The sequence below is a fragment of the Glossina fuscipes genome, unplaced genomic scaffold (assembly GCF_014805625.2).
Source record: "Glossina fuscipes isolate IAEA_lab_2018 unplaced genomic scaffold, Yale_Gfus_2 28, whole genome shotgun sequence".
Classification (NCBI taxonomy): domain Eukaryota; kingdom Metazoa; phylum Arthropoda; class Insecta; order Diptera; family Glossinidae; genus Glossina; species Glossina fuscipes.
The window spans coordinates 13,356,817-13,369,648 of NW_023998423.1; the positions used below are offsets into that span (position 1 = coordinate 13,356,817).

Below are 12,832 nucleotides of genomic sequence, written 5' to 3' on the forward strand. Positions count from 1 at the left end.
AAAAATTTTCCATTAGACTCATATAAAAGGGCGGTTTTTTCTTTTTTTTTTTTTTTTTTTTTTTTTTTTGCTTCTGCTTTTTCTTCTTCTTCTTCTTTTTTACTTTGCTTACTTCGCTTCAAGCGAAATATAAGCGATATATTTTCAGTTCAGCTGATGTATTTTTTTTTTTTTTCTCGCCCTTTTTCTCCATTTTTTCCATGGCCCGTGTGTTCATCATCATTTAATCCATAAGATAAATTGACTTTAAATCCTTCTTTTTCACATTCAATGATGATGATAGTGCAGCTGGTATTGCTGCTGCTGCTGCTGCTGCTGCTGCTGCTGCTACTACTACTATTAACGCCGTTACTTACAAAATATTTTGCGTGTAATCCTTAACTTGCTGCTTATCTATAGAATGCTCTTTTTGAAGGACTCTTAGGCGAGGGGAAATGTTATAAAGGAGAGAGAGAGAGAGTTTCGAACAATTTATAAGAATTTATTTCTTACCCTATTTTAATTTTGATGAAATTGTATGCTTTAAATTTCATGATCAACTTTGTGATGAAATGTGTCTTCAAGCACTTACTTACCTACTGATCAAACTCAATGGATTTTGCTTTGTCAAGACAAAAAGAATCTTGTCATGTTCAAGATAAAGTTGAGATGAAGTTGAGATGAACTTACCTTTGAAAGAAATAAAAAAACAAAAAAAAAATTATCATTAATTAAATTTATACTTTGAGGCGTTGCTTAGTTGCTTAGTGATGTAAGCAATATTTTAGTTTAGAATTATTTGAATTTAAACCTAAATGAGAAGAATCGTTAAAGGATAAAAATTAATAGCGAGACTTGTTGCTTACATACTTCTTAAAGCCAGCTAACAATCAACATAGCAGATCGTTTGCTGTTCCAGTTAACCTGCTTATCCCCCGTGCCATGATTTGAAAAGAAAAAGCAGGAAAAGGAAAGTGATAATTTTTACTTTATTTTCACGACGGTGACGCTAAGTGACACTCACTCTCTCTCTCTTTAAACGCTCTACAAATATTTAGCTTATATAAGCGAGTATCTTCGGATTGAGAAGACCGGAAGGGACGAAAAAATTTACATTTTCGCTAGGCTTAGTAGCCCTTAGTTGCGCACTTTCTGCCATTTAAGCTGTTGCGGCCGCCAGAGTGTCAACCTTAACATATCGAATACAGCAATGGCGGCATTAAGCGAAGAAATCTTAACTTCGAAACGCTCTAAACACTTCACTAGGTAGCTACAGAATTCATCAATTGTGAAGCGAACGAACTGAGCTTAGTATTCGTCGTTACGGACACACCTTTAGCCGGTTTTGTAACATTCGAGACCCACGAGAATAATCAATACGTCTTCTGCAATGAACGTTAAGATATCTTTCGAAGTGGGGGGTGGGGAGGGGAGAGGGAGAAATTATTAAGATTTTAGGCAAAGACCTATAAGAGACCTGTTAAGCTGGCTTAAGCTGGTTAAGCCAATATTAGAACACGCGTCAATAGTATGGTTAATAGTGTAAAAACAATTTTTTTTTTTTTTTTTGCTTTACAGTAGCTACGGCAGAACTCCAATTATATTCTGTTTCCATATGTAAAACATTTGCAATTGATATATATTCCAAGTCTGTATAACCGAAGGCTTGCACTTGGACTCGCCTTTATGTTTAAGTTAGCTACGCATGTCAACATACTCAACAGGTTCACTTAATGAAATTAATTATAATTTGTCAAAGCAAACGTCGAGGCGCTATATTTCAATTGAGTTACCCGTCTATCGCTTCAACTATGGTTTATTTAAGTCTTTTAACGTTAAAAGCGTTAATAGTTATTATTGTTTGTTCTTCTTTCCGATCCGTTCAAAATGATAACAATCCACTCATCAGAATATGATTTAAATTAATTTCCATAAAGTAATTATATAAGTAGGTACTGAATGTGTGTGATTGTACAATGTAATTAAATATGAGTTTGCTGCTTATTATTAATATTATTAATCGATCAAAGAAATTTGAGCTACAAAATAGATAACTAATTTTAAGATTGCTTCCCTACTATAAGTAGCTGACTTGTATTAGCCGAACAATAATAATTTTGTTGCCCTTTACGTTTGCAAATTTTTAATTACGTAAACTTAAATCAATCAATGCATTGATCTCGAAGTGATGCCAACGTTCATCGAGCATAACTACGCTCGGATATTTTTCAGACTTACATAAGTCGCCTCATAACTTCCTTAGATCACAAGTAAATTTATCAAAGCGAAAATATCGCTATGCTGGTTTATCATATTTTCCATAGATATCTTATGAACTGCTAACAAACTCTGTAGCTACTACATACTGAGGCCAAAAAAAAAAAAAAAAAAAACATTTACGTCCTGGAGTGAAGTATTGAAACGAAAGGCCTCACCTTAAAGAGAGCCCCATGACAAAATTCTACCTAATAGAAGTGTAGATAAATCATTTAATGATATTCTGATTTATTATGATGCCCTTATCATAAAAGAACAAAGAGTTAAGTAATGGAGAGAGAGAGAGAGAAATTTCGATTTTATTCCACTTTATGGGAGGGAAACATTTTCTCGTTATAAGAGGCGAATAAGTAGCTAATTAAATAAATCGCTATTACTACTTGACTATCTTCCTTATGATAAGAGGTAATTTCTTAACCCTTCGAATACTTTTTACCGCGGCAGGCTTTCGAGAATTTCAAAATTTTTAATCATTTTCCCTAAATAAGAAGAACTTATACTAATACTAAAGGTCGTTGAAATTGGCGATAGTGGATAGGCTGGAGAGGCTACTAAAGGATAATTAATTGAAATATCTCTAGAGTAGATTTTTAATAAATTAAATTATTCCTAAGTTTAAGTTAATAAAATTTATGAGCATAATTATCACTATATTAAAAGGTAACTTTGCGTACGCAATTAACTTTATTCTCTGAGCGTGTACTCAAAGTCACTCATTCGAAGCCATGCAGATTTACATTCACTTTCGTTTGGATTTTCATCATGAAAGGTAATTAACAGTTTTTCCGCACAGTTGTTCGCTTGTTGGATTGCATAGGACAGGGCATTATATTATGTATATGACAGTATTTAACTTATTCATGCATATATCAATGTTTATGACTTGCATAGTTCGCTACCGTTGCTATTGCTTTTGTAACCGTCAATGGTACCCATGGGAAAAGTTTATATAAATCTGTGCCGTTCTTCCCTTCCTATATGCCAAGGCCTTAAAAGTTTGTTGGAAAATTGAATGGATTTCCATTCATAACTTTCAAAGAAATATACTAAAAGAAAATGCTGCAATACATTCCCAGAAAATGTCCATGCGTTATAGACGGACGGATAGACTCTTTACACAAATTCATCTCTCAATTTGTAAATGTAAGAACGTAGCACCAACGTTTTCTCTCGTTGACAGATGTGCGTGCCTACATGAATGTGCTGAAAAGGTTACAATGTTACGGTAAGCATTATCTGTTGATGTTGTTGTTGTTTTTGCTGCCAGTTAATATGAAAAAAGCACTTAAGCGTTCACAAAAAAACTACATTTTTAACATTTTACTTTGACTGAAAGAGCAAAAGCAAGCACTTGCACTTACACGAAAAGCATATGTATAGTGTCACGTGTGTAATGAAGCAAACGTTCTCAATGCATCAGTCTCTGCATCAAAGCAATTATTCATGAAATAAATACTTATTTGTTGCAGTCACTTTATTGAAAGTAAGTTGCCTTCGATTCAATCAAAGGTTTCCTTTTTCACATGAAATTTTAAAATCCTCGTAAGTACAAGAAATTAATAACGAAAAATTAAAAATCATGTCCCACTTTCTATACGCTTCGTTACGCATTAAAAGAAGAAAATTCTAGTCATTCATTCGATGTCAAGTTCCATTTAGTTAGCACTCAGCTTCATACATCATATTTTTGCAGCCAATGTCATGGAGTACTCACTAAACAAATTTGTTATTTATTTATTTATTTTTTGTCATGAAGTGAAGATACATAGTGCACTTAATTTTGCAGTGTAACAAGTCGAAAACTATAACATACATACGCCTTTCTAACGGACAAATTTGTACGGAAACCATAATAAAAATATTAACCTTGGAAAATAATTTCCGAATAGTTTCTGGTTAAACTCCGCTATGCACTATGGCTGGCAAGCCTTCCTTTCTAGCATATCTCGTGCTCTCGGCACTTCTTATAACACTTGATAGCGAGATTTTTATTAAGTTTTTAAAAAAGAGAAAAAAAAAAAACGCAATCGGATAAGGCTGATCTCTATGTACCCTACACCACTCCTTCTGATTGAGCTATTCATTGATTTTCATAGTAAAAAAATCAAGAATTATATTTTTCCAAGAGATGGAAAAAAAGTGAACTGACATGATTCATATATAGGAAAATTTATTTTTTTTCCAAAGATCTTACTCATTGTCCTTCATCCATTTTCATCATCATTAAGTAGCAAAAATAAAGGTTTACCTTTCAATGGATCGTTTGTATATAAGGGTGGAGTGCAAAAAAATAGATCAACTTTGTTTAAATTTGGTGCAATTAATTTTCAGATCCGATCACTATTATGGGCAGATGATATTCATCATCAAATATTAGAAATCCACATATCGAGAGGCCCCCACAAAAAAGTTACCCATTTGATACAAATTTCTCATAGAAATTCGAAAGAAAATTTCCCTGGGCTCAAGCACGTCTGTGTTCCAAATTTCATCAAAAGTGTTCACAAATTCGGGATCTGTAGGTTAAATATAAAAAAGTATCGATAAACGCCAAGCAAGTAAACATCAAGATAGTAGGCAAAGAGGTGGATGGATAGGCAAACAAGCAAGATTCAGCATATATTTCTGAGAAGATCCGTACTACAGAAAAAGGAGAGGAGAACGATCGTAAGTTCTTGACCCACACAAAATTAATATCCCTTAGACTCTGTAGGGGAATAAAAAAAATAAATTCCAATAAATTAATTTTACGCATTACCGTTTAAGGTTTTTTGACCCGTTGTGGGAAAACCACAATAGACATGAAAGGTAGGAAGTGAAGCGGCGTCTTTGCACACAAAGGAATATAAAATAATCCGCTTCGGTTGGAAAGTAGTTTTCAGGGAATTAAGATAAACGGGCAGAGGAGATGAACAGATTTGATTAAATCCAAATCATAATCGAACCATGGCAGACAAGGTATCTGCTCTTCGGGGTCTATGCCTTTATTGACGTACGATGGCGTTACAAATACAAGAAATGCGTTAGTATTTAGCGTACCGTGTAAAAAGACCATAAATCCACTTTGTAAACGACATTTTTTATTTGGCTGTGTTCTTATGTTGTTTGCCGTTAGCGCCCACCGCACAATCAATTTATTCCATTAATTTGTATGTATGTACATATACACATATATATATATATACATATATATATACATGTATGTATATATCGCTTCTATAAAAGAATTCCTTTACATAATGTTAGCATGTTTAAAGCGGAAAAAGGAAAGAGAGAAAGAGAGAGAGAGAGGGGGAGAGAGAGAAAGTTATTACACGCAGCGTTTGCCATATTGCTGCCGTTGTGACAGCACTAATGAAATTTTGCTTTCAACTAAACAAATGCAACCGGGAACACTGAGCAGTTGGGACGAATACATACATACATACATACATATATGCACGTATACGTATATGTATTTTTGTATGTATTTGTTTAGTAGATGATGATTTATAAAAAATAACAACTATAAATATAATATTGTTAAAATGTAGAACATATTTGTGTTATTGTATGGAAAACTTTTTTAACGTACAACTTCCCAAACGCCGATGACAATAACTTGACAGGCGAGTAAAGCAAAATATATTTCTTTTTTTTTTTCATTGTTTTTCAATCTATACGCATATTGGGGCATAAGCATATATGTATGTAGCAATGTTTAAGCTTTATTGCTTGTCATATAGACTCAATTAACTTGAAATGCAATCACTTACTCACTCACTCACTCACTCGCTCACTCGCTCGCTTGCTCACTCTCCCACTCACTCACTTACCCGTCCGCTTACTTACTTAGTAAGTGACTCTGTTTGGAGCAGCAAAATATTGATGGTTTTTAATTAAATTTTATTACAACACAAAATCATGTTGTTTTTCTATCCATCCATAAAATATCATCTCATAAAATTTTAAAAGTAAGTTATGTTCGAATTGTAGTTGTTGTAGTGTCACTGGGAAAACCTAAATGGAGTTCAATTCAATTAAAAATTTTTAAGTATTTAAAAAATACATTTTGTCAAAAAAGTGCTAGGAATTAGTCCGCAGTTTTTAACAAAAATGAACTAATTTTTAAATTCTGACAAATTTTAGATCGCGACTGAATTAATGATTGTTGATAATAATTTGCTTGCTCAAGTCTATTGAAAGAGTCTCTCGAGTTGTAAAATATTAAACGAAGAACTTTTCCTTGATTAGGGGAAATGCGAACCGACACTTGTCGGAAGTCATTCAATAAAATCAGAAAATTCAACCAAGCCGGGTTAAGATATCCAAGGGCGCGTGCTAATATATCTTTTATAGTATTAACGTTGTTATATGCCACTTGGTCCATATATCAAGCAAGAGATTTGTTGCAACTGCTTTAGCACTGAACGAAGTTAAGAGTATCTAATTTCAAGGCAAGAATCTGTATAGTTTGTTGTCTCTTTTGGTCTTAGTTACATTTTGTTGCAAGCAGTATGAATCTGTCTATACTCGTGAAAGTAAGTTTGGGAAAAAGATCTTTGTAGAAAAATGTTGTGAATGTGCTTTGTACTCGCACAAGGACTGATATGACTTCGTGGGCTGATAACATTTGGTGTTTGCCGAAAATCTGACTGATTTGGTAAGATTAACCTAAGAGGAAAGGTATGGTAACATCCACCTGCGTTCGATGTGTGGAAACGGCCTTTTTCCTTTTCTTAACTTTTATCCTTGGATAAACATCGACGGCGGACGAGTGTTGCAGATGACCAGCAAAATATCAAATGCGAGGGAGCAATCAGCAGGCAGCAATTCCACGGTGGAAAAATAAGGCGAGTCTAATTCAACTTATATCCGATTTAAAAGCTCTTTGTAGAGTACAGTCAGGAGTTTCTTGAATCCAAAAACACTCAAAATAAATCTGAATCAATCCGACAATGACGTTCTCTTTAAACTTTAATTACCTTATGATGGTATTTTGACACATCGGTAACCACCGTCACAACCACTCTCATCATCCGCCAATGCGACCCGATTGCCTCTACACAGCTCCAGTATGACTGCCTATGCGTCTAAATTTATTGTGTTTAGAAAATAAATTTTCGCACGCAACCTTTGATTGATTTGTTATAGAGACCCCTTTTTTTAGAGAGTTGTTCATTCACCGAACTAAACTCCAAAGCGCTTTAACACTAAACCCACCATGTAGGTTATTTTAATTCTTTTTAATTTTTAATCGTCAAAAAAGTCGCGTAAAAATTTTCGATGACACTATCTACAGTCAGAATTTTTATACCTAGTTGTAGTCTAGTTTTCGAAATTTCAACGACATATGCATATTTCTACCAGAAGTGATTATTTTCGCAGCTGATCTTTCGAAATATCTTCACGGCTCTCTTTCTCCTCTATTGTGGGTTAATGTGAGTAGAATTTACCGAGTTTTTAATCTCGGATTCTTAATCGATGGACCACTTTTATCGTAATTTTTATAACTGCAGCAATATAGCAAAGAATGGGACCGAAATGAATCCTTTTGATAGAAACCGGTTTAGGCACAATGCCGGCAGTTCTAGTGTTAAAGAAGTAACAAAAATTTTAATGTTTAATTATAAAGCATGTTCCCGTTTATTGCTGACTATTTCTTTGACAGAGGTTATATAGAAAATTTGTTGAAAAGTTAACTCCTCTTTATGTGCTACTATCGCCTAAAAAAATGTTTAATTAATCCAGAGCAAAACAATCACGTCGTTCTTTCTTTCTCGCTTTTTTTTTTATTAATTTTCCCTTTCTGTCTAAGTTTCTTTGCTGCAACGGTGTTTAGAGTATAGCGATCCGAATAAGTGGAGAAACGAGAACGGTGAAGAATTATTAAAAATATAAACTTATGCGTTAGAGAGGAATACGAAAAAATAACCATTGAACACGTTTTCCGCAAAAGCCGGCACTTGGCTTGTTTCACATGTACACATATATGTATATTGAAGCATGCTTTGCAAAAAAAAAAAGAAAAAAACAATAAAAACAACAGTTTTTCATTCTAATTTTTTTTTTTCTTTTTTTGTTAAGCACAAGAGCTTTTCAAGATATTTTCTGTTGGGTTATGTAACGCCGTGTGCTCATTGTTACTGTTGTCGTTGTTGTTGTTGCGCCTACTCTTGAATTTTTCATGGTATTTAGTTTTATAACGGCCGTAATACTTTTACATTCACGTATACAAAGATAGTATATATATGTATATACTACCCACTTATATACATATCTGTATGTGGGCTTTTAACAAACTTGAAAGGTGTACATGTCAGCAATTTTTAATACGTTGAGTACGAAAATAGATAAAAAAAAATAAAAAAAATGAAAATATGGAATAGAGAGAGAGAGAGAACCAAATGAAATTGTTGGAAAATCGGAAAATAAAACTTAACATAGTTTTTTTCTAGGTTTTCCGCCTTTTATTTTTATTTTTTCTTTTTGTTTTTGATTTCATACATTTCTAGCACAAAACTAAAAACTATTGTTCGCTTCAAGTGGCACAAAATCTTATCATTCAGTTATTTAATTTATTTCAAACTAAGGCTAAATAATCCCTAAATCAAACCCACTGTCCTATCTCCCACTCTTTCTGTTGCTCACTGTCTCTCTTTTTCTCTCTCTTCCTCTACCCACATACGCATACAAACGCACACATGAACACGTTTATACAAATACTTACTTATTGTATTCATTGTATTGCACAATAATGGTTGCCATTCATTCCGTCTACGGCAGTGATGGAAAGATTGTGCACGACTTTATTGTTCTCTTGTTGGCATAATTGGAAAGAGAGGTCAGATAAGCGTAGAAAGAGAAAAACTAAAACATAAGCTAAAGAGAAAGTCAGAAAGATACTTCTCCGTGTACGATGTTCGCTATGTTCCATTCTCTAGCTGGCAACTTCCTTTCATATGTTTATGTCGGTATTTAGAATTCTTTTTTTTTTTTTCCCGTCTTCAACTCTAAAATTCTATTGTTTTTTAGTTAATATAAGATGGCTGGTTGCGTTAGGTGTACACTTTACAAACTTATGCTATTATATGTTATATAAAGAGAAAGCAAAAAGAATAAAAAACAAAAAATAAATAAATAAAAAGAAAAAAAAAAAAAAAAATCAAAGTCGGTACGACTACGTCGTTGTGCACTTTTCGCCTTTGGCTGAAAACAATAGATTTCCTGATTGGGCATAATTTTGTGGTTCGTATTGTTTGATGTTTAAATATTTTCTCAAAGTATTTTCTCAACAATTTTTCGCTTTTTTTTTTTTTTCTTCCTTTTGCAAAGAAACAAAAAAAAAAAAAAAAATTTAAAAATTCAAACAAAAGCATTCGTATTGTATTCGAGTCAAATTTAGTTAAATTACATTGTTTGCTGTATTTCCCTCTTCAAGGAATCCATTGAGTCCATCTGATTATAATGACGAGAATTATCTTTAAATGCTAAACTATTCTATACTAATTTACATAAACACAACTATATGAAAACAGCAAGTAGCTCTACGAGAAGGCTAAGAGAGACCCAGAAATTTATTGGGGAATGCCCCAATAGCTTTGCAAATGTAAAATTGAAACGTTTATCTATGCATTTTTTCATGAGTTCAAATGTAAGCGCTTGAGCAAAGTTGAATTCGTTGGAGCTGAATTTTTCAGCGCTTGTCTTTAAACGCTTAATTGTCTCAGAAAGTATATTATAAGACGCTTAATTGTCTCAGAAAGTATATTGTACGACCAGAAAAGTATACCTTACCATCGCGAAACCTGCCGCTTCTTGACCAATTTAAGCCATCGGTGACGTAAATTGTAAAATCCTTGTGTCGATCTAACTAAAGTTTTTCCTGACGAGTAGCTCGAAGACCCAACTATGGAAAATTTTGTTTTGTACAAACTATTGACATGAAAGGATTGCGTTTACTTTATACAGAGGTCCTTACTGGGATAAAGTTGACTTTTTCGAAAATATGATAAAATTTTAAATAACGACTTAGGTAGCTGCCGAAGACTACATCTTCCATAATATTCCATTGAGAAATTAATTGAGTGGGATTTAAACGTTACGATCCAAGTTTGGGTTTTCGTGCTATAAGGCTTTCTTTCAAATATTATCCTTATTCGCAATTTCGAGTTAATTGCCGATTATCCCTTAATCGACTGCACTCGCCAATGAACGGTGGAGGTGTGATCATTTTGGCGAAATCTTTGCAGCACCGAAGTCGCAGGACTACCTTTAGTCGTACAGGTTATTACAATGTATTTAAAGTAGGATAAATATATTTTTCTTTTCAATCATTTTCTTTTATAGCAATCGAATTGTTATTCGCCTCTAAGTATTATGAAGACACTGTAATAAGTAAGTACTGTTTAGGTAGAACGGACTGAATTGGAAATATCACATTAGAAATAACTTAGTCGACATACTTCGAGTGTGATCGACTAATCGATTGGTACTGCCATTTCGACTTTGCACAGAGGCATAGTGGGGAAGAAGTTTACATGTCCTCTTCCTTCTGGATTGAACCGTCGATTAGGCAACACCCCACTGTCCGACATAAAATCCGTTTTTATCCGCTGAGGCTACGTACTATAGGTGCCGAATTGAGCATATTTTGAAAGAAGACCGTCCGTTCCCGTCACAGATTATTTAGGTTACTATAACTATAGGCATGAAAATTTTAGTTTTTAGCCGCTAGTCTCTTCGGAGGAAATGAGGCTCCTTTCTCTATTTTTCGAACTATGTCTTTTAGTTAATGGCATAAATTAATTAATAAGAGGGAACTGAATTATAACGTCAAGAGGTAATAGGATTTTTGGTTAGGTGAGGGATATAAATAACGAAGGTAAGGATGCCCGGAATAACCACTGAGGCTACACCGGAATTATTTTATTACAAAAGTTTTCCAACGAAGGAAAAATTCCGCTCCTCGCTTCAAGAAAGCTTTAGAGACTCCAGAAAGAACATGACTGGAAGATTTCTTTTTCTGAAAGATTTTCGCAATTTATCTTTGATCTGAATCGAAGTCCCAGTAAGTTCAGAGCAGAATTTTTTCTTAAATAATTCTTTCTTTAGCGCAGTCTTTTTATTAACGGAAACTCTGGAGATGGAAGATGGAAAAGAATGCCTGAATGTTATGGAGAGTCTTGATCTTAGTTCGAGGCAAAAAACATGAAAAAAGGGAAAATACATATTGGCTTGATCGAAATTCTACCAGTCCACTGCAACAAAGTTCTGGATGAAATTGGGAACCTTTAGAGTACAAGAAAACATATTAAAAAGCCATCGTCTTAATAACATATGTTATAGATTTTAGGGCTCTTTTGCTTTATGTTTCCTTGCTCAGTTTTTAGATCGTTGTCACATACTGTGGCATAATCCTTGCTTGGACTGATTTGCTTCGCTAAATGGGTTCCCTAACTGGGGGCCCTTACCTTTTTGCTACACCATCTACATTTAATGTGTGATGATGCTCTGTTGAGCATTTGCTGGCCTTTTCCTTCATCATCTCTACGACCCTCTGTTAAGCGTTCTATCTATTTCATCAACTATCGATGATCGGGTCTTTCCTTCATATGTTTGTCCTTAATGCTACAATATCTAGTTACGACCTTGACACGTGGCACTCAGGGCCCAACCGAAAATGTTTTTAGAAACATTTTATAGAAATATTCAGGAATGCTTTTGCACTATAGGAAAGCAATCTATTAAATCCATAAGTTTTAGGATTCTTTTAAGTAAAAAAATTACGCTGGGGTACTGTGCAACACATAATTGTATCTAATATATATATCAGTAATAATATAATAATATAATAATATATCAGTATATCTCGACACTGAATGTTAAGGTCATTGCGGCAAGTAAAATGTATGTTTCAAGGCCCTGATAAATCTATTCTATCAAAAAGGCATTGATATATTTGCAAAACATGGGAGTAAGTGAACAACATTTGAACTAGACTCTGCTGCTGAATAAAGTCGAACTTTGCCAAGACTAATTTGCCCACTGCATTAATGTAAAGTTAACTTTACATTTGAGTTTACTTTTCTAATAAAACTTTAATTCCTAGTTATGTGCTTAAGAACTTCAGTTATAAACTTTTCTTAGATTCTGTGTCTTTACAATCGTTAATAATTGTACTCTCTGGTATAGTGGGAGGAACTACGGTTTGCAATAATAGATATAGATATGTTTAATCATTGACTCTTCTCTGGAAAATATTTTTTCAAAATACTATTTCTTTATATCACCTATTGTTAGTTACTTCCCAAACTCCCGTCTTAGTTTTATTATTCCTTCTTTTTTTTTTTTTGTTTTTTACTTTTTAGTGCAACAAAACTTTTTCATTACATTTAACTGAAACTTCCGTTTGTTATTGTTTTCGATTTTCCATGCTGTTTCTCTACTCTTCTCCGAAGGGAGTTAAAAACGAAAACTTTTTAATTAAGACACCAGCCAAGATCCAAAGTATTATAATATGAATGTATGGCTTGCTCATTAAAAGCAAGTGCTTCTGAGATATGATATATGCGTGACTATATGTTTTCCTCAAAAA

At 33.7% G+C, this 12,832-nt stretch overlaps 1 protein-coding gene and 1 long non-coding RNA gene across 5 annotated transcripts in view; both read right to left on the bottom strand.

Annotated features, from left to right (window-relative positions):
* Window positions 1–12,832, bottom strand: part of LOC119636673 (matrix metalloproteinase-2) — a 394,606-nt gene that overhangs the window by 194,947 nt on the left and 186,827 nt on the right. The window lies entirely within an intron of this gene.
* LOC119636676 overlaps window positions 1–12,832 on the bottom strand; it is a 95,106-nt gene that overhangs the window by 54,952 nt on the left and 27,322 nt on the right. The window contains exon 2 of one of the 2 annotated variants that reach the window (XR_005247165.1): window positions 164–669. The exons of the other annotated variant lie outside the window; for it this stretch is intronic. This is a non-coding gene — a long non-coding RNA (uncharacterized LOC119636676). Of the gene's footprint in view, window positions 1–163; window positions 670–12,832 lie in introns of those variants that run through there. 2 annotated transcript variants of the gene reach the window in all.